Below are 25,515 nucleotides of genomic sequence, written 5' to 3'. Positions count from 1 at the left end.
AGGGTGGTTATACTCTCAGCTTGATTTGCCATTAGCTCATTCATTCGCTTTATTTTGCTTTAAATTTCTAAGGCTTGCCTATTTTTTAAGTTTAAATTTGGTTTTTGGACAAGGTATATGCATAGAAGTCTAGCTTTGATCCCAGTCTTCTACATCATTGTGTCCATTGTTTTCGTTTTTGGTTTACCTTTTCTTCTTTAAAAAATTTTTAATATCAGCAAACTTTAAAAATATAAGCAAATATTCATTCCCTCTCCCACTAAGATAAAGGTAGCACACTATACATGCTTTTCTCTACTTTGCTTTTTTCACTTAATATAAGCTGTGGACCACTTCATAGGAATATTTTAAATAGTAAATAAAATACAAGTCCTCAAACTCTTAGCCACAATTCAAAAATTTGCAAAGGTCTGAAAACCCAGAATTTTATTATAAGCTTGCAGCAAACTTATAAAAAAAAAATGGATCTGAACACACATAAAGTGATTTACTGTCTTTATTTTTTATATTTACATGCATCTATACTTGATACATTTTTGAAGCTGGAATATATAATATATTTGATTGTGGGTCCAGCCTCATGGCTTGATAATGTGGTAAATAATATATGGTATATGCATTGTATTACCTTTCTGAAACTGAAAATTATGAATTCTGAAACATCTGGCTCAAGAATTTCAGACAAAGCATTCTGAACTTGTAATGTATAAATTGCTTATTAATAACTTTTAGTCCCTTTCCTTCACCCAACACCTGTTTTTTTTATTTTATTTTTATAAGGGATTGTGACTGTAACACTCAGCCTCCCATTTTTGTATAACCAGAAAAACTGTGATTCTCGCAGCATGAATTGAATGGGAACCAGAAACCCATAGGTTTTCTTGCACAAGCCAAGACTGGATGGGGCTCTAAGACTTCCTCCTAGCCAAAGTAACTTTAGGGGCAAAGATTTCTGGTGAGAGGCTTAGAGGTTGTAGATTAGTGTTTTGAAATTTTAAGTACAATTATGAAGCAGGTATATTTTTAAAGAAAACCCTGGCTGGAATGTTTTCAGAGAATTCTAAGCCTTTGTTGGCCCCTTCTGTGTAAGAGTATCATAGCATTTTGAGGTGGAAAGAATATTGGTCATTGCTGGTAAGCATCTCCCAGAAACACTGGGCCGACCTTGACTTGAACAAGAAGTCTTTCCTAACTTTGCCTGTTGCTTTTATGAGGAACCATTGCATTTATGGTACTTATAGAGGGCAGTTATGAACAATAATTAAAATACTGCCCTACTTTATTGCAATGTAGTTTTTAAATTATTATATCATAGGCTTTATCTGGGAGGTAACTTAGGCCAAGCTACTTCACAAGAAAGAAAAGGGAGGCTTCTCTCTGACAGACTGTGAAACGTTCACAATACTCACTGTGTCCCTGTCCATTGCCATTGGACTTGCTCAGGCCAACAGATTGTGAGTGGAAATGATCGAGGCCACTTCTGAGAAGCTTTGAGAGCCAGCATGTTATTTTCCATGTGTTTTCCTTTTCCCTGGCTGAGACTGGCCAGGTCTCAGCTAGAAGCTGCTCCATCAGCGGCTCTGAGAATGCAGGTGATGTGGCACGAAGCCACGACAACCCTGTGTTGGACTTGCGGTGTGAGTGGGAAATAAATCCTAGTTGTTATAAACCACTGAGGTTCGGGGCTTGTTTGTTACCACAGCATAACCTAATATATACTGACTAATACCCTTGCCTGTGGTCGTGCAGCCAATGGTTGAGTGTGATAGGGAGCCCTAGCATGTAGCTGAAATCTTCAGATTTTTATTAGATTATCGTATTTACCAGTTGTCCTTTTGATTTTCTAAAGCTCACTTTTCTTACCTATTCTAATTTCAGAAATAGCTTGAGACACTTAATATTCTTCAAATTCTCTGAGATCCTATGAATATGGCAACTATGAAGTCCTAAAGCACCAGTGTCTTTAGAGATAGCAAGTAGTAAGTGTCGCAAATGCTCACCATCAGATAGGGAGTGAAAACAAGGCGACTGAGAAATTAGTAATCTAGCAAGTGGAAGAAAGAAGAAAAGAAGACAAGAGGTATATCATGATGGATGAGTTTGTTTGGTATTTAATTTTCCTTGCTCTGAACTGACACTGAGGACTTTTGAAAAGAAGGGGCTTTCATCAATCTTTCTCATTTCTTTCACCAAAATAAAATAGGAAGGTTTCATTTCATGGGAAAAAGACCACTCCTAGAATGGAATTTTAAACGTTTAATTTTGGCATTGTATCTTTTTGTTCTTATATGCTCATATGCATATGCTGAGTTTGGGGGTTGCAGGACCTTCTCTCTCTCTTTTCTCTCCCTCCCCCTCTTTTTCCTCTCATTTTATTGAAAGGAAACTCCTAGGGCCAAGCTATCATGCTAGTGCCCTAGTCTGTACAGATCTGTATTGCAAAGGTCCTTGTAACCCACGTAGTGACAAGTCTTGGGCAGATGACTGAATTCTCTATCGTCATGGACTAAATAACTGTGAGGCTCCAGCATATTTATTCTAATATCTAATATTCTTTGAGTAAGTCAATTAAGAGTGGGAGATGTTGTGACAATAAGGAAGCTGGGGGAACTCACCCCTTCCAGGAATTCTGTGTAGTGCTCCCTGTTTTCAAAGAGACCTTGAGTCGAAGTGTCATGTGCCAGGAACATCTTGCTTCTACTGTTTATTGAAAATGGAAATTGTCTCAGTACAAAAAACCACCATGTATATATTCCAGGAGTCCATAACATTTATTGAGTGCCTACTGTATGCCAGACTTTCTAATATCATCCCCCAAATAACTTCAGGATTGGCACAAGATTCCAAATCATCTTGGACCCAACTCATAATTACAGAACAGTGGAAGAGATTGGAATAAACCTTTGAAATGCACCAATTTGGTTTGGCTTATAAAATCTTAGTTTAAAGTGTGAATTGGGAAAGCTAGAGACCCACAGATAAGCATCCAAGGAAGAGGCTCAAACTGGGCACTGGTGTGGTGGCTTCTGGGCTTTTAGGCAAATGACCGGCCCAAATCAGAGGTGCAAATCCACCAGCTGAGATGCTCATGAACTCACTGACTCATCCCGAGTGTTTTTATGACCAGGCAAAACATGCATGTCTTTTGAAGGGTGATTACAGTAAGTCAATGTGATGAGCCATATTCTAATTGACTTGGAAGTTAAAAAAAATGCAAACCATGTTTTTACGAGCATGGAGCTTACATATTTATACCTACCAGCAGCATTCTATTTCATTCTCTAGTTCTGACATACCTGTAGGAAAAAATATCCTTGATTCTATCCTGGTGTCAGTATGACTCAATCTTCAGTCACCTATAGTTTGAGGAAAGCAAATGCCTTCCCCTGCATCAGCTTTTTCTTGCTCCTAGATGTTTGAACAGGTATGAGAAAAATAAGTTCTGGCAAGCAATAACTTGCAACTGCAGCTGTTTGGGGAAAAAAGGAAAACAAGGCAAGTTCATTCCACCATGAGGAAGCCCATTGGCTATTATCAGAGAAGCAGGATCAAGGACCAAAGGCTAGCTCTTCACCCAGCCCTAATTTACTGTTTTATTACTTCCCCACAGCAGTCTGGAAGGCACAGGGAATGCTCACCTTACATAAAAGTACCTCTGTGCTGCAACACTAATTTGGCCAGAGTCAGTGGGGTTGGCCGGAGCTCTTTCTGACTGTTTTGCTCACAGGCACCAAAGACAGGAAAGCATCTTTATGGGATAGAGACAGTCAGGTGGGTTTCACGTATTGCTATTAAAATATCATTTGGGAAAGGGGCTGGGAGAAGAAACATAAAAAAGATAATTAGTGAAACACATCAAAGCAAAGCCTCACCCTGACATCTACTGCATCTGTTCACTCAGGTAAGACATTTATTCTATAGCTCTTAGGGCAAGGAGGCAGGGCCATCCACTGCTGGGTTGTGAGTCCCAGTAGTGCCCCTATAGTCAGTCTTAGATAGTATTTACATCACTGAAAGTTGGGGTAGGACGAGAGACATAAAAGTATTAGCAGTTCAAGAAACGGTAATGGAAAATTATTGATAAAGGGCTTAGAATTTCATTAAGACTTAGAGGAAAATGGAGATTTCATGACAATGAATCACAGAAAGAATTCTGCCACTTGCAGGTAAAAAGCTGACAACTTTTGATTATCTAACAAGACCACCTGGCCATGCATGCGCTCGCCGTGTCTTAGTCCTCTATTGCCGCTCTGGTTGTCCAAAGTGGTAATTGGCTTGGTGACACACTGTTGGCTGTTTTCTCTTCCCTCTTGATTCCCCACTCCCTCCTGGTGTTTCCTAGAACCACTTTCCAGATAAACTACTTACATTCGAACAAATCCCCATGACAGAGTCTGCTGCTCAGGGAATCCAAATTAAGACAGTGGATGAAATGACCACTGTCTTCAAATGTTTGGATGATCGTCGTGTAGCAGAGTAATCAGATTTATCATTCACACAGGAGACTGAGGACCACAAAATGACAGTTAATTAGGAGATGGGTCTTAGGAAAATACATAATAAGGAAGAATTCTAGAATAACTCAAGATGCCTGTGATAGTTAATTTTATGTGTCCACTTCACTAGGCTATGGGATGCCCAGACAGCTGGGTAAACATTGTTTCTAGTGTGTTCGTGAGGGTGTTTCCAGAAGAGATGAGCATTTGAATCGGTAGCCTGAGTAAAGGTGATGGCTCTCACTTGATGTGGGTGAGCAGCATCCAATCTGTTGAGCGCCCAAACAGAACAAAAAGGCAGACACCGGGCAGATTAACTCTCCCCCTGAGTTGAGGCACCCATCTTCTCCTGCCTTCAGACGTGGGTGCTTCTGGTCCTTCAGACTGAATCAAACTACTGGCTTTCCTGGTTCTTCAGCCTGCAGACAGCAAATCATGGGACCGTTCATCCCCCCTAGCTATGTAAGCCAATTCCTAGAATTAATTTCCTCTTATACATATCTACATATATACTCTCGGTCTGTTTCTCTGGAGAACGCTGGGTAATAATACAAAGCCAGAAACGGACTGGATTGTCTGGGAGATAATGAACTGAATGGCATGGGGGCTGTTTATATAGAGGCTGGTTAACCACCAGGGATATGTGATTGATGTGAGGCCCAAACTAAACGGCTTCAAAGGCCAGAGCTGGGTTTACTGTGAAGCTAATGAAGCTGTAACTTCTGGGTCCTCCTTTTGCACACTCGCTTTCAAGGTCTGGTGTTGTCCACACATTTCTATAAACGTGCAGATCTTTGTATCACAGTCACTTAGGGTCACTGATGGTTAGTACTCCAGCTTAAATTTTGGTGGTGGGGGGGACTTTTTTGAAACAATTTAACAGAATTCCATGGTGTGTAGGTAACACGTGCAGCAGGGCTCAGAACAAGTGCAATTCTGTGTGCATGTTTTTATGCATTCCAATGTATCAGATTGAATTTTAGAATAGCTGACATATCTTATCCTGACAATGTGTGGTGGTGGTTCCAGATGAAACAGCCTGCGAAACTTCCACCAACACAGCAGAAGAGCCTCAGAACAAGTGACAATGGCAAAAGAGAAGTTCCAGGGACAAAACTCTTACATAAAGTAATTTGATAACACAGTATGTCACTCTTTCAGCGTAACAGCAATTGTAAAAATACTCAGATTGCTTTTGTGTTGCTTGAATTTTAGATTGATTTTAAATATTTTTTCATAATAACCAGCCAAAAATGTAAATATGACAGGAAAGAAGTATCTTAGTAAAAACCCAAAAAGTGGTTATTTAAAATAAAATGGTTGTCGTCTTCCTCAGCTTTTAAAAGTTTGTATCTGTTGAGATTTCCTTACTCATTTGATTTGAAATCAAATACACTTATATACCTAATTTTACATTCATAATGTGCCCATCTATGTTTCTTTTACTTAAAGGGACCCAAATACATACATCAGGACCTACTACTGCCTGGGGTGCATTTGGATTCTGAGGTTCTGAGTCATGAATCCTCCTGCTTCTATGAGCTGAATGGTGACCGTGTTGTTTACAATAATGATATATGATTAGGACTATTTTCTAATCACAGAGTGGGATAATGAGATGTGTGGCTCTCTAACTGAAAAGTATAGAGAAAATTCCCAGTCATGCTTTTTATAAAATCTTAAAATACAACGCCAAGGCTGGAGAGCCCCTCTGCTCGCTGTCTCTGTGGACTTGTCCCCTTAGGGGGCCATCATTTTAGATGCCTACCCACAGTTTCCACAAAGAATCTCATAAACGAAAGGGATCTGTAAGGGTGTTATTAACAACAATGAATGCCAAGTGGTAAAACTATTCTTTTGCATCTCTCTAGTCTATATAATATTGCCCCAGGGATGAAGAAAATTGATGATTATACAGTGTGTGTGGTAATATTAACCTGAATGATCAGCATGAGAAGGAAACTGAGCAGGAAGACAACTAAAATTGGCCAGTTATAAAAATGTGTTAGACATTCCTTGATTGCAAAGGGATAAGGTTATGTGGCTAGAGAAGTAGGTAGCACACTAAGAGCCACGAACCAAATCTATTCCTGCCTCGTTTCCAAAGTTTTATCAAAACACAGCTATGCTCACTTACTCATATATTGTCTGTGGCTGCTTTCACCATTACAACTGGAGAGTTGAAATGATAGAGGCTGTAGGGCCTGCAAAGCTTAAAATATTTCCTATCTGGCCCTTTATAGAAAGCATTTACCAGCTTCCAGTCTAGAGGTTATCTTTGGGCTGGACAAAATTAGTCCCTGTGGAAGTTTGGAACAGGGGTATGTATAAAGGGAAAAGCCTTCTTCTATAAAAAAATTAACAGTAAAAGGGCTCTTAATTTTGTAATCATTATAAGAATATAAAAAATTTAAAAATTTATTTAGCAGTGAAAGTCATGGAACTCTTTTCTATTCAGGTCAGGCTATTAGTGATGACTGCGGAAGAGGGGAAATACCAGGGTTAAAAATAAAGTTTTAATGTTAATTGGCATCAGATATTAGCTTAACTGGGAAAGTCTCTAGCTGCTTCATTTAAACTGCAGTTAAGATAGAAAAGGCTTGCTCTTATCCCCCAGGCCTGGGTCTTTTTACAATGCAGGACTAGTTTATGTATGAGGGCTTTCTCCTAAGCCTCCTTTCTAAGCTGCTCCTTCCCAAACTACAAGTTCGGTGTGCCCTTTAGGTAAATGACTAAGCTCTGCTGCTCCCATCTACTTTTCCAGCATCATCAGCCAACATCGACCCTCCAATCGTGCGTAGGCACATCTGTGCACATGTACCTGGGTGCGGATAAACAGGCATGTGCGCGCGCACGCGCACACACACACACACACACACACACACACACACACACACACACACACCCCAAGCCTTGACTGCACTAACCTCACAGTATCTACATACTCCATGAATTTTCATACCTTCTGGGTCTTTGCTTTTGCTGTTTCCATATCTCTTCTGCCTGTTGAAACCACTCATTTGCCCCCAAAATTTAGCGATGAAGAATATGAAAGCCAATTCATTTTCTTCTCTTTGGAACATGCTTGAGAAATGTGCTCCTCTGTTTCAGTTTCCTGTCTCTGAGCTTTGATTCCCATGCCTTTGGGTGAATGAGAAGAAATTCAAAGGGTCCAATTAGTGGCCCAATGCCGTGGGTTTTTAATACTTAGAGGAAAATCCTAAATCCACTAAAAGGCTTGAGTCTGCAAACCATGGGGAAGTTTACTGACTCTTTTTCAGGCAAGAACTAGAGTGTTTATAACTTCAGTCATAAGTACTTTATAAGCTCCATCAGGGCAAAGCTAGTGTTTATTCTTTGAGTGGCCACTGAAGCCCTCAGGGCTGGCAGATGAAGACATGTGATATATGTTCATTGTAAGAAAGAATGAATGAACATGGAAGTATGGATACGGAGACTGCTTGGTAGGAAGGTGAACTATTATAGACAGATAGCTGTCTGACATTTTGGTGGCATATTAAGTGACTCTGACATGTCTGACAATTTCTCCCAGGCAACTTGCTTACAGTCATTGCCTTCCCGTGATCCAGTGCAGGGCCACCACATTGCACAACTCCAGTACATTCAGTGTACAGGCTGACCCCCCATATGCAGCCAGCCCAAGGTAGTTCTAAGAGCATGGGTTGTGACATTTGATTCCCAACCTCAGCATTTACTAGTTTATTGACCCTGGGTAAGTCCCTTAAAGTTCTCCAAGCCTCTGTTTCTTCATCTTTAAAATGGGGTGATTATATATCATTGTGTTGTCATGAGGGTTAAATAAGGTAAGGTCTGATCACGGCACTGTTTACCATAGCCAAGATATGGAAGCAACCTAAATGTCCATCAGTAGATGAATGGATAAAGAAGATGTGGTACATATACACAATGGAATATTACTCAGCCATAAGAAAAAAACAGATCCTACCATTCGCAACAACATGGATGGAGCTAGAGGGTATTATGCTCAGTGAAATAAGCCAGGCGGAGAAAGACAAGTACCAGATGATTTCACTCATATGTGGAGTATAAGAACAAAGGAAAACTGAAGGAACAAAACAGCAGCAGAATCACAGGACCCAAGAATGGACTAATAGTTACCAAAGGGAAAGGGACTGAGGAAGATGGGTGGGAAGGGAGGGATAAGGGCGGGGAAAAAGATAGGGGGCATTATGATTAGCATGTACAGTGCGTGGGGGACACGGGGAGGGCAGTGCAACACAGAGAAGACAAGTAGTGATTCTACAGCATCTTACTACACAGATGGACAGTGACTGTGAAGGGGTATGTGGGGGGGACTTGGTGAAGGGGGGAGCCTAGTAAACATAATGTTCTTTCTGTAATTGTAGATTAATGATACCAAAATAAAAAATAAAATAAAATAAAATAAAATAAAAAATAAGGTAAGGTATGATACTCAAGAAAACGGCAAGTGCTTAGTGAACATGCTTTTTCTGATATGTGCCTGTGGTTAGTTACTGTTCTTCACTGGGGATTTAGGTCACTGTAGACCATTTTAGCACAGAATGGGTTTTGATACTATGATAAGTAAATGTGATTGTACTAGTTTCCTTGGGCTGCCTTAATTATCACAAGCTGGATGGCTTCAACAACAGAAATTTATTATCTCACAATTTTGGAGGTTAGAAATCCAGATAAGGTTCTGGCCGGGACCCTGCTCCCTCTGTAGGCTCTGGAAGAGGATCCTTCCTTGCCTCTTGCCTCTGAGGGTTTCTCACGGTCCTGGGGGCTTCTTGGCTTACGGCCGCAGGGTTCCAACCTGCCTCTCCCATCCCTTTCTTCCCTCCCTCTCTCTGTGCCTCTGTGTCCGAATTTCCCTCCTCTTATAAGGACACCGGTTGTGGGATTCAGGCCCACCCTAATACAGTGAGACCTCTTCCTAACTTAGGGCATCTGCGAAGACCCTATTTCCAAATAAGGTCCCATTCACAGGTCCCAGGGCTTATAACTTAAACATATATTTTTTGGGGACACAGTTCCATCCACAACATCACCATGAACCTAGTTCGGGATGGTGGCAAAGAGGAGCGGGCTCTCTCCAGGAACAGACCATGTGAGCATGGACAAGTCACCTAACATCTTCTGTCCTCGGTTTTCTCATCTGAAATGAGAAGGTTGGATGGCATACTTGCTCAGATGCCTCAGCCTTAACATTTTATACTTTGATGAAGTAGCTCAAATTTCAAATTTGCTGAAGCTGAGTTCATGAGTTTTTCCTGTAACGGGGACGTGAGATAACTAACGGAGGACACGGTCGGCCCACCAGGCCAGCTCCTATGGGACCGGTAAGGGTGGGCTCCGCCTGCCGTGCTCACGTCCTCTGCATCGTGAGGTGGCTCCCTGGTAGCAGCCTGCAATCTGGGGGCCCTTTTCCCGCCGACATTTGTTCTTTATTCTCTTTTTTCATTCTTAAGGCACTGATACTAAATTTTTCTTCTTTTTTTACAAAGCCTGCCTCCATTTTAGTAGATAGCTATAGGGTCTAATTTCATTTCAGTCACTACTCTTGGCAACTTTTGAACACTACTAAGAGCCAGGATAAGACTCAGAGTTTTTGGTGGGGAAGGGGATAAGAAAGCCCATACAGGGAACTTCAAATATGTTTGTATTCATCCCAAATCTTTAAAGGCCCAACCCTGCCAGTGGGACCACTAATGTCCAATGTGGTTGTTTGACTAAAAATGGACTTAGAGACTCCTTATGTGAACCTGGAGTGAGAAGAAAAATCCTTTAGTCTAGCAAATACTCCATAAAGAAGACTATTTGTTTCATACTGATGAAGCAATTGAACATATTTTATAGCCTGGAAGAACCCTTAGGATCTCCCTAGAGCTTTATTGTTAAGTAACTTTTAAATCCCAAAGCTACTGGAGTCTTAGAAATTGCAGTTTTTATTATATTGATGATGTCATTACCTAGGAAATAACCACCTGGACCACATTCTTTGTAAGGATTATATTGAATACACCACAAAAGTACAGATTCTTCTATACACATGCATTAAACAATATAGACTTGCTATATTGATTATGCAAATTTTGGGAAATAAGTATTTGCTCCATAAATATTTCACTACCTATACTCTGTATTACATATACTAGGAACAGTATTTTGCCTATTAAGTTTTGCAAGTATGGGTTTAGAATAATAATGAAAATGGTCAAAATAGCAATGCAAAATTTTAATTGAGATTAATAAAATGCTCTGGAACCTGATAATGAATATAAATCTCATACAACCATACAATTAATTTCTTAATTATTCGGTAAGGGTCCACAAGGTGAAATTCAGCCCGGTTCCCATTAATATAACACTGATTATGCATTAATGGTCTCTGAATTAATGAGGTTTAATTTGAGTGAAACTTTACTTTTTAAAAAAATTTGATTATATAAAATGTTTTTGTGGTTACGTTTGTGATGTCTCCAGTAGCTGAAGTGTCCACTCATGGAAGCCAAAGACATCACTGTGGGGGCCAAACTATCAGGGACATCCTTTTTGAAGACATACTAATGAGGTGACTCCTGGTGAGATCCCCCAGGTAGCTTCAGGATGGGGGCTGGTGACCAGAAATACCAAGTCATGATCAGAAGGTTGGAACTCTCAGACCCACTCCCTGACCTCTGAGGAGGGGAGTGGGTTGGAGGTTGAATCAGTCAGTCACCAATGGCCAATGATTTAATCAACCATGACTGTGTAATGAGACCTGCATTAAAATCCCAAAGTGAGGGAGCTCAGGGATCTTCTAAGTTGGTGAGCACATACATGTGTCAGGAGGTTGGTGCACCCCAGCTCCGAGGGACAGAGGCTCCTGCACTCAGGACTCTTCTGGACCTTGCCTTGTGTTACCTCTTCATCTGGCTGTTCATTTATACCCTTTATTCATTATAATGAACTGAAATAATAAGTACAGCATTTTCTTGAGTTCTGTGAACTGTCCTAGCAAAACATCAAAACTAAAAGGGGGATATGGTGATCCCAGTATTTATAGCCAAGTTAGAAGTGTGAGCATCCTGGTTACTCCATTTGCAACTGGTGTTTGAAGTGAGGGTGATCATCTGGGACTGAATCTTTACACCTATGGGATCTGATGCTAACTCCCAGTAGTGTCAGGTGGAATTGAATCGTTGGACACCCAGCTTGTGCCAGAGAATAAGAGAATCTGAGAGCCTATAATGACCATTTCTGCTAAGTTTTGCAGCCCACCCCACCCATGTCTCTTGTTTCCAAACCACTAACTAGAAGAGTAGCTGGGACAAAGTTTCTCATACTTCCAGGCTGGTGGGAGGAAGAGGTGTGTGTTTCTTGCCAGGGTCTCCATGCTGTGTGTACACTGACACTGAATGGGAGGCCATCTCTGTCCTCTGGCAGCTGTTATCAGATGGGTATCTTAATATGAGAAATTGGTGGCCTAAATGAGTAACTGTGGGATCAAAAGGCAAGAAAATAGGGAAGTTAATTACCATAGCCAAGGTCATTCTTGACTTGCAAAAGGAGAAGCTGCATGTAAGGCCCCTCATAGGTACCAACTGACAGCCTTGCAAGCACGTTTGGAACACTCTCTGATCCAGGTTGAAACTATCCCCCTATTTCTCAGGATTTTCTCACTCACTGCAAATCCTTTCTGGAAGTAGGTAGAAACGACAAACACAAATAAACACCTAAATAAATATATCTCACCTTCATTATCTTGTAATATCACCAGGATGAATCTCATTCTAAAGAGCGTCCATGCCCTTAGGAGTCATATGTCTGCTCCCGTGGATCATACTTTCAATTTTGAAAATCCTTCCCACAAACCATTTTCTCCCAGTTCTGGGCTTATGAAGCGAACTTAATTTATTTGCGTCCTTTCTGTGGTGTCAGCTTAGCTCTGTTAAGTTGGATGCTAGAGGACATGTGTTATAACGCTCCATGAGAACTAAAAAAATGTTTTCCAGCTTGTAAATTGCTTTTTGTTTGTTTAATTTTGTCTTTCACGGACTATATATTGAACATATGCCTCTGGGGTCTTTTCTACATTAACAATTCAGAAACCACTGACCTATAATCATATTAAAACTCCCATTGTATCTCCAGTTTACCCATAACAGAATTCTTTTACATGAGTTGGGCAGAAGCCTTGTGGATAGATAATCTCACCTCTAAAATGCTAGGGCTTTGTGGCATAAGTAAGGATTGTAAATTCAAATTGAGAACCATTTTATTATTGTAGATCCTGCCATTATCATATAATTACAAAGCATTCCAAATTTTATTAGTTAATCTATTTAGCTATTTCCTGATCAGTGTCAATTTTATTGTTGGGGATTTTTGGGGTCCAGGATCACTGACCCTTCCAACAGTGAAAATGAAAGCTGTTCATAGTGAACGAAACTGCTTCCAATTCCTTGCAGGTGATGAAGGAAAACTGGGCATCTCAGTGATTCAAAATCAAGAGACCATTTCCCTGATTACTTGGGGGGTTGGATTATGTCACTTAAGCATCTTGTCCTTCCAAAAAGTAGTTTAAGCTCGGGACATTGGAGAGCTTGGATGAAATGTATTTTTCCAGCTAAACTTTGTCCTTAGTCATCATTGAGGTTAGTCCCTTGGCCTGTTTCCAGATGGAAAACTGAAAGTGTTTGTTTAAAATAACAATTATGCTGAATGTCTGCCAGGTTTTGATGATTCAGACAAGTCATAATGTCATGTTAATGACAGCTTGATCTAAATTCTGTTATTCCTTGCTATTGAGAGTTGAATTATAAAAATAAAAGGCAACCAACCTTCTGTGTGGCTATTTATTTGATTTGATTTTTGCACAATGATTTGGATTACTAGTTGAGCCAACTGGGTCATTACAACTGCTAACAGAGCTGAGAGTGTGACAGCATATTTACTTTGGCCATGTTAGGACACATGTGGTGATGTCTTAAGGCAAGTTTATTAACTGGGATGATCTCAGTGGATACAAGCGGGACATGGCATTATTTATTTTTCCCTTCATGGCTTTGTCAGACCTCTGTTCCCTGATCCATGATGAAAGACAATTTTTAGCAGCTTTCAGTTATAAGAATAATCTCACTTAGGTAGCTGTGACTCATTTTCAAGAGTTGAAATGTCTCCTCTAGTCTAAATCAAAACTTGGGTCTCCCATTCAATTGAGAGCTACTTCGGTCTCCACCCGCCTCCCACCTCCCCCCCAGTACCCCACACCCCCCTGGGGCTCCAAGACCTGCAGTGCTGGTTCTCTCACTTTCTCCCCACCCCCCTCTTACCTTCCCACCACCTTCTGGAAGACCCCATGCCCTGCTCTGTGATGGGTTAAAATTTAGTGGCCTCCCACTCCTGGCCTGGGTGGGGCAGAGCTCTCCGGCTGCCATCTGCTAACTTTCTCCAATTACGCTTTCCTATTTCCAGTCTTTCGTAAACAGGCTGCAGATGGACTATGGAGATTTTTCTCCTATTGTTCTTAGCATTGGGCTGTGCTTACATTTGACAACAAGAAAAGCCCATTCAACATTGTTTACAGCACAGGTATATTCCAATGTAGAAACTTCACTTCATAGGATCAAAGAGTTCTTCAAAGACCAACATAATTCCTTGAAGCTCTTTAGTTTCCTGGGAATGAAGTGCCTATGGACAGTGAGTGTTGAGTTGAATCCAATGTTGAACTTCGGATGCTGTTATTTTGCAGTTCAGGGCTTAGAAGATCTGCTTGTCTTAGGTTATCTCCCTTGTACACATGGCAAGGTGACACTGGTGTCCACAGTGACACAGTGGCTCCCATTTCTCACAGAATCAGGGCCATCTGTGTCTTCCTGGTACCACCTCCTGGGTAGTGTGTGGTCTGAGTAATGTGGAGAGAAGGCCTGAGCTTTGTGCTGTGTCTACTTCAATTTGTTTGTATTTTCATTTAACTACTCTGTTGGGAACATTACATCAATGTGGGTGATTTTTGAAAAAATGTAATCTAGCGAATACAATTATTTAGTGCCTAGAAGGCTTTCAAAGATTAAAATACTGTGCTAAAATGTGGAAGCATTTATTATTAAAATTAAATGTTTGCTCCATGCAATTAAATTGCATTGTCAAAATGGTTTGTTTAATTCCTCAAAATATTTTGTATTATTTTTGTTTTGACTTTTCCTAACCTCCCAGGCAGAGTTAGAAACTGTTTTCCTCCCTCACTCTCACAGCTTTTTCTTTATACCTCAATTTCAGCTAGATTTAATTCAGTTCAATTAGATTTAGTTTCAGATAACATTTACCAAGTGTTAACTGTGTGTTGGGCTCTGAGGAACAACAAGTTTAGTCATACCTCCCATCAAACATCTGGAGTGTGTGGAGTGCACGTGTGTTAACTTTAATGCAATTAGTTCCATGGTAAGAGCAAAATTCAAAGGAGGCAGAGAGGAGGTAATCAGTATTCCAGATGCTGAAGAATTCAAAGGCAAATTATTTTGATTGCACTGAATTAACTATGAAAGCTTTTGGTAAAACCATACTTCTTCTCTTCTGGAAGGATTCAGGTCTTTGTGGAGGTGGGGAGAAAGTACCCTTCTCACCGCCCCCACAGAAACGGCCCAACAATTATGGTAGCAGATTACCTTTCCACTAGTTTTGCCCTTGTTCTTGGTGAATTCAGTTCTGCAAATTGGAAATATGTCCAAGGTTTCCAGGTTGTCCAAGTTTCCCTCAAGTGTGCCAAGCATGATGGCAGCTTGCTCCCTGGAGTCAAGTAGTTTTCTTCACTTGCTCATAACTTTGACCTGTTTGCTAAGAGTTGATCCTGAATATTAAACAATTGGTGTTCAGGAAAGAAAAAGTGGGAAGAAACCACATTCATGATTAGAAAGTCATTATAAATGTAAGACCTGTAAAGTCAAGATTTTGGCCTAGGCCTTTGAGTATTAGCACAGATTTTCAAAGGGAAGGACATTAAATAAACTAAACTAAGCCCCTCAAATTATATATTACAGTTAAAATCCAAAAAGGATAATAATCACAAACCATTTGCTTTTGTTTAAAAAGCAGGACAGGGTCCCCCATGTATTGAGATTTATTATTGAAAGTTTAGATTGTAAGAAGAATGAGAAAAACATCTTCCTGTTTGCTTCTTATGTATAGACATGTTTCACGGCCTATTCAAAGCTCCCTAGAAGCAAAACATTTTTAAAACCATTTTCATGAGGTGGCAAGTTTAATAGAATATGGGGTTAGCTGAGTGTAAAAGACCTATAAAATAAATAAATGGTGAAAGATAGGGGCAAACGAAAGGGAAGGGAAGGATTACAAATGAAGGGAGTAATTTCCAGTTTCACATGCTCTGGAAAAAATTATGGAAGAGGTAAACTTTATTCTTTGGGAATTTGAGAGAATCCAATAGTAAAATGATCTGGTACTGGAGCCTTTTTGGGGGAGTAGTTCTTAGATAGTTTCTTCAGTTTTATTGTTACTGCTCTAGTCCATTATATTATTCCTGGTTTTGATTTTGGAATTTTACCTTTTTTTTTTCCAGAAAATTGACAGATTTTGAAACTTACTAGTGTAGCTTTGAACATGGCACAAGAACTGCATATGCAAAGTCTATGCTAATCTATTTAAATTTCCCTCTATATTAGTTGTTACATACTTTAGCACTTCTAAATTTGTGTTATTTCTATTTTTTTCTTTAATTTTTCAGATATGGCCTATTTTGCTTATTTTTTCCTCAGATATAAAGCTCTTGAATTTGTTGACCATGCTCTAATCTTATTATTTTGGGATTTTTACCACTATTATTTTCCTCTTCTTCCTTATTTTAGGTATCATAGGATCTTTTTCTAGCTTCCATATTCAAATGATCAGATTTTCTTTTTTCAACTTTTCTTGAATAACAGTGCAATCTTCTGGTAACATTATAGGATGTGTCTTAGTTGTCAAACGGTGGCATGTTTCTTGTTTAAGCTTTTACTACTTTTTTCTTATTTGTATTAATTACAATTAACACAAAGAGAATATGACTTACACAATTTTTGTTATCCGGAATGTATTGAAATTATCTTTTTCCTTACCACATATTTACCTATTTGTGTATGTATACATACATATATGTACATGTATATATGTGTGTGCATGAGTATCCTGTGGATGCTTGTAAACTTATATACTTCAGCCAATAAAGTTGTTAAGTCAACCTTATTAAATGTACTAGTCAAATACTCTAAGACTTCTTTCTGAACTCTAGCGTCTCTTCCTCCTCCTCAGTATGCAAACACATGTAGGTGTCTGCCGACCTTAACAACGCCCAGCGCTGACACTGCTCTGCTGCGGTCCTGTCTCTCACCTCACCTACACTGGGAATGTTAAGAAGAATCAGCTACACTTACAGATCCAGTACCTCACTACTCACCCTCTCCTTACTGTCCTAGAATTCACAGAGGACCTACACGAGGTAGGCATAGAGGAGGGATCATGGCCTCAAAGAGTTCGAGCTTGAACTACAAAGCTGGGTGTAGCTGGGACCTGGGAAAGGACGCCAGATGTTTGGTTGATAATTTTCAGCTGTCAGGTCTTCCATTCAGGTGACATCCTGTTTCCTGTCCATCTGCTTATGAGGTCACACCACCCTTTTTTATGCACCCTGGGTCTGCAGCCTTAACAGATGATTCTTACCTGTGTGACAAATAATATTCTCCTGAGCACTATCTCAGCCCCAGCTGACATCTCGCAACCACAGGAGGGATCCTGAGGCAGAACCACCTAGCTTACCTGTTCCTGGATTCCTCACCCCAGGAACTGTGAGAGATAATAAATATATATATATATTTTTAGCTGCTGAATTTGGGGCTATTTGTTACACAGCAATAGGGAACCATTACAGTGCATAAGAGCTTTACAAAGAGGTGCAATGAGGGTTAAAGAAAGAAGAGGCCACATCCCCACAGGAGTACAGTGAAAATCTCCAAAGAGGCACATGGCATTTCAGAGGGTCCTGCAGAGAACTGGACATACATGTGCATTCAGAGAAGGGAAGACACATTTCAGGGGAAAGAACAAGGAGATGGAAAAGCAAGGGTCATATCTGGGGACTAGGGATGGCCTTGGTGATCTGCTTTTACAGTGCAAGTAAAAAACAGGTGGGAAACGAAGTAGGTTAAGGTGGGCTGGCCTACAGAGTAAAGTACATGGCAGTTCCTCTTCTCACCCAATACCCTGAGGGCAGCCTTTCCTTGTACCTCTTCTCTTTCTCTAAGGAGTTTCTTGGTGGTCACATTCACATCTAGAACTTTAACCAATTTCTACATGGAAGGCTTTAAAATCTAGCCCAGACCCAACCTCAGTGAATTCATCCCACCTCTCGACTTGCTTGCTGATCTTCTCTGCTTGGCTATGCTACCAGCATCTCACATACTTCTGGCTCCTAAATTTATCTTCCCCTCCAGCCATCCTCCTTAACTGACTACCTTCAGCCTCAAGGACAGCCCTGCTCCTGCTGGCACCATCATCCGAAGGACACTGTCAAACTGAGATGAGACATTCAGGGTGTTTTCCCATGGCCACGAGCTGGGGATAGCTGTGGGAATGCAATAGGGAAACTCTTCCACGGAGTGTTTTCAAGGAAATAATGTACTGCCATTGAGTGGAAGTCCATGGGACAGTCCAGAAGAAGCACTGTCCATATTGCTACCTTTAGAATTAGCCACCCACTCCCACACACATTTGTTGTATGCTTACATGCTATCATCTGTGAATGACTGTTATAGTTCACATCAAAAGCAGCAATCATCTTCCTTTTATTCTAATCCTGAATGCAGCTTTTCCAGGTGCATGTATTGTATGTAATTCTGGACTGGCAAGATCAGGTTGTTGAGAAGGTTAGTCCCTCAGGCTAAAAGCCTTGTCATCACATTGGTGTCTTTCTGCGATTAGTCATCAAGTCTCATGAATTCTGCCTCCTGGTTCCCAGAGGGTCTCAACCTGGCTGCAAATCAGAATCCCAGGGGAGCTGTTAAACACTACCTTCCTTGCCTAGGCCTCACCCAAGACCAATTAAATCAGAATATCTGAACTGGACCCTAGATATCTTATTGTTTAAAAGTTCATCCCAAGATTCTACTGTGTAGTCAGGTGGTATTCCACTGGTGGATGAGAAAAATCACTGCCTTGGGATCTAATGCTGATGTGGTCTTTAACTATGACCTGGGGAAATCATTCACACTTTCTGAGAATCAATTTGCAAATCTCTTGAATGTGGTACAACATTCCTGCAGGATTATTGAAGAAGCAAATGAAAGAGTGGTGTGAAAAGGCTTTATAATTGTAAAGCGCTAGGTACTATAATTCTGATGATATTTCTGCAACCAGTCTAATGCTAGTCCCAATAGCCTTTGCGGGCACCAGGCTAATGCCTTTCTAGCTGAGCTCCTAGGCCAGTTATTTCTGCCCTCCAGTTCATCCTCCACATGAGGATCAGATCAGCTTTCCTAAATCACACTTTTGCTCAAAAACTATCCTGCTTTTCATTTCCCACCAAACTAAGTCCACCACTGTAAACATACTCAAGTTGAAATCCAAACTATTTATTTAACCTTCTTTTCTATTTCCTAAATATATCTCATTTGTATCCAACCTTCACCTCTCTATCCAGCCAGCCAACAAACATTTGAGTTCCTATCATAACACAGCAGTGAACCAGAGCTGTGGGAAATGGAAAGATGAACTAGAGGTGTGTGAACCAAGAAGCTGACAGTCTAGAAGCTCATATAATTGATTAGTTTTAGTTAAATGTAATCTCCAAAGACACTTAATTTTTCCATCTCTCTGCCTCTGTATTCTCCAATGCAAAGATAGGCACAATGCACATTGGGCCTTAGATTTTTCTTGAACAAAGTTTAAGAGATGAGCGAACATAATATCATTACTAAATGGTAGGATAAGAGGTGTCTATTGCCCATTTTTTGAGGATTACAGTAGCTGGTAGTGCTGGCTTCATGGATGCATGACCTGTGCAGTCACAGAGGTCCCCACACTCTGCAGGGTTCAATGCTTGCTTCACAGCTCTGCTGTCATCATCTTGAAATGTTTAATAACTTTGGGGCAGGGGCTCCACATTTTCTTTTTGTATTGGGTCCTACTAATTATTTAGGCGGTACTGATAGTGATAATTTATTTTACTTTTGTTTTATTGTTTTAAAAGGATTTAATGCTGCATATAAGAGGACTAAAATGGAGGCTAATAACATTTAAAAGTAGCTTTTTGCTGGGGCAAAAGAAAAATAAATGTAGGAATTTAAGATAGTGCTGGATGGCGTTTATTCCATTAGAAATCATGTTGGGATGTCCAATTTGCCTGCAACAAGTTACTCACAAATGTGGGTGTGAGGTTTTCTAGCATCCATGTGCAGAAGGAATGACGAGTTCTGAGAAGTACAGGATCCATGATCAGTGGCTAAGGAAAGAGCACAAATATTCCAATAGGAGGCCAGGAGGAAATTTCATTTGTAGTTCTTCATTGGGACAGGCTGTAATGTTCTTTAGGGAAAAACACTACTGGCAGCATCCATTCTGTGAACCCACATGTCACAGGGCCATTCTTTTCATGTTCTTCACACCAGTCACAACACACAATTCAAGACTTAGCATAGCCTTGCACATGAGAAGGGTCTAGTACCTATGTGCTGAAGGAGGGAATGAACAAATGTGTAAGTGAATGAATGAGTGCATGCATATGAGGGGATAGCATGAATCAAATAGGTGTTGGGCTCTGGTGGTCTGTCTTAACTCAGGGGTAGATTATACAGTACTTTGAGTCAGTGGGCTCTGCATTCTTTAGAGAGTCCTGCAAAACTAGTGTGATTTCTCCTGTGCATTGAGGGGCACTATCAATGCAGTAAAAAGGCACCCCACAGAATGGGAGGAAATATTTGTGAGCCATATATTTGATAAGGGATTAATACCCAAAAGATATAAAGAATGCCTAAAGTTCAACCAAAACAAAAAACAACCCAAATCAAAAATGGGCAAAGGACTTGAATAGGCATTTCTCTAACAAACAAGTTATACAAATGGCCAGCAAGAACATGAAAAGATACTCAATATAGCTAATCATTAGAGAAATGCAAATCAAAATTGCAATGAAATATACCACTTCACACCCATTAAACTATTATAAAAAATAAAAAACAGAAACAAGTGTTGGCAACAATGTGGAGAAATTGGAACCTTTGTGCACTGTTGAGAATGTAAAATGGTGCAGCTGCTGTGGAAAATCATGTTGGTCCCTCAAAAAAAAAAAAGAATAGAATTACTGTATAATCCAGCAATTCCACTTCTTTGTATATACCCCAAACAATTGAAAGCAGGGGTTCAAACAGATATTTGTACATCTGTGTTCATAGCAGCATTATTCACAATAGCCAAAATGTGGAAATAACCCCAATGCCCACTTGATGAATGGATAAATAAAATTTGGTCACTACATACCATGGAATATTGCTCAGCCTTAAGAAGGAAGGAAATTCTGACACCTGCTACAACACAGATGAACCTTGAGGACATCAGACCAAGTGAAATAAGCCAGACACAAAAGGACAGATATTGTACACTTTCACATATATGAGGGACCAGAGGAGTCAAGTTCATAGAGAGAAAGTAGAACTGTGGTTGTCGGGCTGGGAGGAGGGAGAAGGGGTGACACTGAGGTTTTCAGTGTGGGATGGTGAGAAAGTTGTGGAAGTGGATGGTGGTGATGGCTGCTCAGCAGTGTGATTGCACTTAATGCCACTAACTGTATATTTAAAATGGTTTAAATGGTAAATTCTATGTTATGGATATTTTATCACAAGAAAAAATGCTGTTTTTCTCTGTTGAGCCTTTGAAACTCTGTGTGGCACTCAGTTTGATGGTATAAGTTTCTAATATGATCTAAAGATTGCTCTTGCAGTGGGAAACCAAGCATGCTTGTAGAAGTGGCATACTGGGATTATTTCAGCTGTAAGTACCAGAAAGTAATGCAAAGTGGCTTACACAGTAAGGGGACTGTTATCTCACAAGATGATACATGTGGAGGGAGAGAGCACTTTTAGGGTTGGTGAGCTGGCAGGCAAAGTGATGTCATCAGCCTGTTCCTTTATCCAGCTCCTTCCCTGTTTTCAGGGAAACTCCTTTCTCTGTTACAAGATGGTTGCCCTGATCCAGACATCACGTGCAGATTGGATAACAACCAGCAGCAGAGAAGGAGCTGCTGCTTCTTTTCATGTTGAACAGCTCTTTCCTAGAAGCCTTCCAGCCAGCTTCCTCTTGTGACTCATTGTCTAGAGCTGTGTCAAGTACTTAACCCTAAACCAATCCCCAACGAAAAAGATGGTACCACCATAACTAACCCGCATGACTTGATGGGATTGTGGAAGTCATGTGGGGTTGGGTGGATGCTGGAACAAAAGAGGGGATATGCCCAAGGAAGAAGAGCAAAACAGAATCAACAGATCACTGCTGAGCCTCAGATCCCCTGGGAAGTGTGATCCTGGGCAACTTCATGAGTATCTCTGAGCCTCAATTTCCACCACTGTGAACTGAAGATAACAATACCTACCCACCTCAGTTGGTGGCTGAGAGGATTAAGTAAGAAATGTTTGCAGAGCAGCTAGTATAGTGAGTATATGCATTACTGTGTTGAACATTATCTTGTTACTGACACACGCAGCAAGTACCTCATAAACGGTAGCTATCATTACTATTTCTTCCCTCCCAGAGGTGTGAATGAGCAAATGCTCCTTTATCCTTTTTTGCTTACCCCATGTAGGTTGGCACTCAGGAAATAAACGGCATCTAGATATGCTACCACAGGTTGTGGAAAATCCAGTTCTGTGTGAACAGCAGTCCTCAGGTTTGCTAGGGCTGCCACCACAAGGCACTGCAGACTGGAGGGCTCATACAACAGTTTCTTGTCTCACAGTTCTGGAGGCCGGATGTCTGAGATGACCGTGTCAGGGGGTGGCTCCCTTCTGAGAGCTGTGAGAGGGGGATCCGTTCCCTCTCTTCCTGCCTTGTAGACGGCCATCTTCTTCCCATGCCCTCACATCATCTTCCTTCTGCATGTCGCTGTGTCCAAATTTCCCCTTCTTATAGGGACACTAATCATATTGTATTAGGGCCCACTTTAATAAGCTCATTTTAACTTGATGACCTCTACAAAGACCCTATTCTACATATGGTCACCTGATGTATTGTTAGTTAAGATGGCAACGTATGAATTTTGAGGGGACACATTTTCAACTCATAACAGGGTAAGAGCAGCTACTGGGAAGTCCATATTCCTATAAAGCCCGGAGTGAGAATTTTCATGTCATTTCATGTTTTGTTATCCCGCCTACACTCACCACCCTCCCAAACTTTTTATTTAAATGGATTTGGAAATAACTCTTAAGTCCCACTCTGGCTGAACTGTAGTAACTGGGTTGTAGCAGATTTGTGAAGAAGCAATTTAGAGAAAAATCCATGAGAGGGGATGTAGGAAGCATGACTCTGGAAGGGAGAATAGAAAGTCCTGATTAGTCATTTTAAAGTTACATTTACTAAGCACTGACTGTGTGCAAAGCATGAGCACTCTATTCTGTATGAGGCCTGGGGTGTGTGTGTGGATGAATAAAGTAAATAAATAATAACTCCAGTCTTCAGGGACCTGTTACTGTTTTAGGAATGTGAACAGTTAGCTATGATGTAAGCAGAGTGCTATACAAGCTAAATGAAAGAGGAACCAACTCTTAAGAGTTCACAGAAGGTTAAAATGAATCTGCTAGGACAAATCTGAGTGAGTTTTGAAGGGACAGAGGTCAGGGTGAGAGGCTTCTGTAATGTAAATATCCTTGGAAACTTTGAAAACACCAAATCTCTGGGGATTGGCAGTTATAAATGTAGGTCATTTCGCCACATACGGTACAAAGAAACTGTGAGGGTGAGGATATGGAAAAGCAGATCCCCTTGAAATCTTGGGGGGATCTGGGGCCCTGCAGTACTATGGGCCACAGTATGAGTGAAGCCATTTGCTGACCATGAGCTACAATGGGAGAGGCTCAGAAGAGACCGAGATGTGTTTAAGCCAGATCCTCAAGTGGAGTTGCTGCACATTGTGGTCTGTGGGGGGAGTGTTGGTGCAGCGATTCAGGGGAAGTGTGTGGGCTTGGCCATCCGGAGTCAAGTTCTTGGTCACCATCTACTGGACAGGTCACTTTGGGCAAGGTGCTCAAACGATGGGCTCAGTTTCCTCATCTGTAAGTGGGGATGATTGTACTACTTCTAAGGTTGTCGTATGAATGAGTGCAAATACTGTGGGTAATGGTCAGCAACACCATCTGGGACACCGGCTCAACTGTCATTCACTAGCAAAAAAGAAATTATTGTTGTTTACTGATCTTGGACTTGGTTGATATCCTGAAAGTTCCTTACCCTGTAGCAGAATAATCTCTGTTCTTTAAAGTAGTCTATCATGTGAGCGGGCCAAACTGCTGAGGAAGAGATGAAGCGTTTGAAGGAGAAAAGTCAGGATCGAGTTAGGATGCTCTGCTCCATGCCTCCTCCCAGCACACTCCACCCACCGGGAAGTCAGGGAAGTTATCACAGAGAAAAGGCATAAAGCTGAAAGAGGTGGAAAGTATGCGGAGAATGGCCTACCTAACCTGACCTCTACAAGGGTCTGGCCTGTGGGTGACTATGGCCAGAGATGGCCATTTCTCCTCCTGACCACTAGAGGGTGCCCTGACTTGATCCTCTGGGTCCGGAAGGGCCAGGAACAGATACGTTTGCCTACCTTGTGTTGGAATGAGCACAGAAGATAGTGGCTCAGAGCCCGCAGAGTAGGGAGAAGGGGCAGATGAAGGCAGGTGTGGAGCTGGAGCAGGTACAGGGGTGCCAGGTCACCTTGGGAAATATGCAGGCTAGGAATGGAGTACAGAAAAATAGTTCTTGGAGGGATTGGAGCCAGCTGCTGGGACCAGTGGGGAAAGGCACTGGGTTCAGGCTTGGATCTTGAGAAATGGTGGGGGAACCTCCTCATTCTTTTGTTCCTTTTCTCCTGTCTCAAAGTTGCCCCATTGTGCCATCTGACAGCTGGATCAGCAGGGTCAGTGGCCTAAAGAGCAGCAGAGCCAGGTGGATGCCAGGAACCTACGACTGATGGAAAGGAAAGGTATGGAGGACAGTAGGAACGGCAGGGGTGAGCAGGGTGAGAGAAAGAGAACAGGACAGATGACGGAGGACAGGGATGGAGGGTAAACACACTCCAGCCCTTCCCTGGAGACTGACCGTGGTCACGCCACCCACTAAGCACTGAGAGCGGTGTCTCTGATTGTACATTTCCCTCCTGACACTTCTGGTCACCAAAAGCACGGGATCACCACAGAAAGCAATTCTCTGCAACACTAGCTGAGTGTCCCACAGTTTAACTCAATACAGGCAGATAGTGTCAGACCCTGCAGGTTAAGGGCTCAGTCCTACATTACTGTCTCATCCCCTCCACTTCAGATGCCAATCCCAAGTCCAGCTTGTCACTTGTGTTTCTGACTGATTGACTAAAAGTTGGAGGTTCCCATGACTTCTCCTTGGGTTTGATTAATTTTCCAGAGCAGCTCACAGAACTCAGTTCACCCAGGAACACAGTTTACTTATTATAAAAGGATGTGATAAAGGATACAGGTGAACCTCCAGATGGAGAAGGGCAAGGCGTGTGGGAAGGGGTGCTGGGCTTCCATGTTCTCTGCTAGCAGACCACTCTCCCCATGTCTCCACCTGTTCACCAGCCTAGAAGCTCACTGAACCCCATACTTTTGGGATTTTTATGGAAGCTTCATTGTGTAGGCATGACCGATTGAACTCCATTTCCAACCCCTCTCCCCTCTCTGGAGAATGGGATGGGACTGAAAAATTCCAAGTTTCTAATTATGGCTTGGTCTTTCTGGTGGCCAGCCCCCATCGAGAAGCCTACCCAGAGTTACCTCAT

General features: G+C 41.4%; 1 long non-coding RNA gene across 1 annotated transcript in view; it reads left to right on the top strand.

The window, feature by feature from the left end:
- LOC118907825 (uncharacterized) overlaps positions 1–24,722 on the top strand; it is a 49,776-nt gene extending 25,054 nt beyond the window's left edge. Inside the window, exon 4 of the long non-coding RNA XR_005022977.2 lies at positions 24,603–24,722. This is a non-coding gene — a long non-coding RNA (uncharacterized LOC118907825). The remainder of the gene's footprint in view (positions 1–24,602) is intronic.
- The last annotated feature ends 793 nt before the right edge of the window (positions 24,723–25,515 follow it).

The sequence above is a fragment of the Manis pentadactyla genome, chromosome 6, assembly GCF_030020395.1.
Source record: "Manis pentadactyla isolate mManPen7 chromosome 6, mManPen7.hap1, whole genome shotgun sequence".
In the NCBI taxonomy this organism is placed as follows: Eukaryota; Metazoa; Chordata; class Mammalia; order Pholidota; family Manidae; genus Manis; species Manis pentadactyla.
Note: the sequence above shows the minus strand (reverse complement) of the source record. Positions and strands in the feature narration are given on the sequence as shown.